Source organism: Littorina saxatilis, linkage group LG11 (assembly GCF_037325665.1).
Source record: "Littorina saxatilis isolate snail1 linkage group LG11, US_GU_Lsax_2.0, whole genome shotgun sequence".
NCBI lineage: Eukaryota > Metazoa > Mollusca > Gastropoda > Littorinimorpha > Littorinidae > Littorina > Littorina saxatilis.
This window is the reverse complement of record NC_090255.1, coordinates 22,940,535-22,941,263: the sequence shown is the minus strand read 5'-3', so window position 1 is coordinate 22,941,263 and position 729 is coordinate 22,940,535.

Genomic DNA, 729 nt, shown 5'->3' with positions numbered 1-729 from the left:
TGTTGCTTCATGAAATGGTCTCTTTTTATCAGTATTAAAACTTATGTTAGGGCTACGTTGTGGTTACAAGGAAACTTAGTTTAATTTGTTCATTATTTACTGATAGTTCGACAAATATTGTAGAATTTCTGTTTTGCAGTTCCTTTCTGCTTTGTTGCTTGATTCAATAGTCTCTGTTTTATCATTATTTAAACTTGGCGTAGGGCTTAGAAGTAATGCTCTGTGGTTACAAGTAATCCGCTTACTGTTTTTATGTTTGCATCATTGACTTATTTTGTGGGGATGTCAAGTTTACCTCTTCTCCTTATTTACTGATTTTTTTTCTCTCTCTTTTTTCTTGTTTACACTATGAATTTTGGTTTTGTTATATTAATACTGAAACTATAAAAAGTAATGAGTTGTGGTGTCAACAAATCCGACTATGTTTGTATTCGTGGCTCAAATATGGTAAGTGTATGGATTTCTGTGTCTAAGGCTCTCCTCTGCGTTATTATTTCCTTGTTTTGTTCTGTGTGTGTGTGTGTGTGTGTGTGTGTGTGTGTGTGTGTGTGTGAGTGTGTGTGTGTGTGCGCGTGTGTGTTTGTGTGTGTGTGTGTGTGTGTGTGTGTGTGTGTGTGTGTGTGTGTGTGTGTGTGCTCACGTAACAAGAGTCAAAGCAAAATATTTCCGAAAATTAACATCATTAGGGGCTGGATGGCATGGAGTGACAGCACCTTACGGTTTTATTGA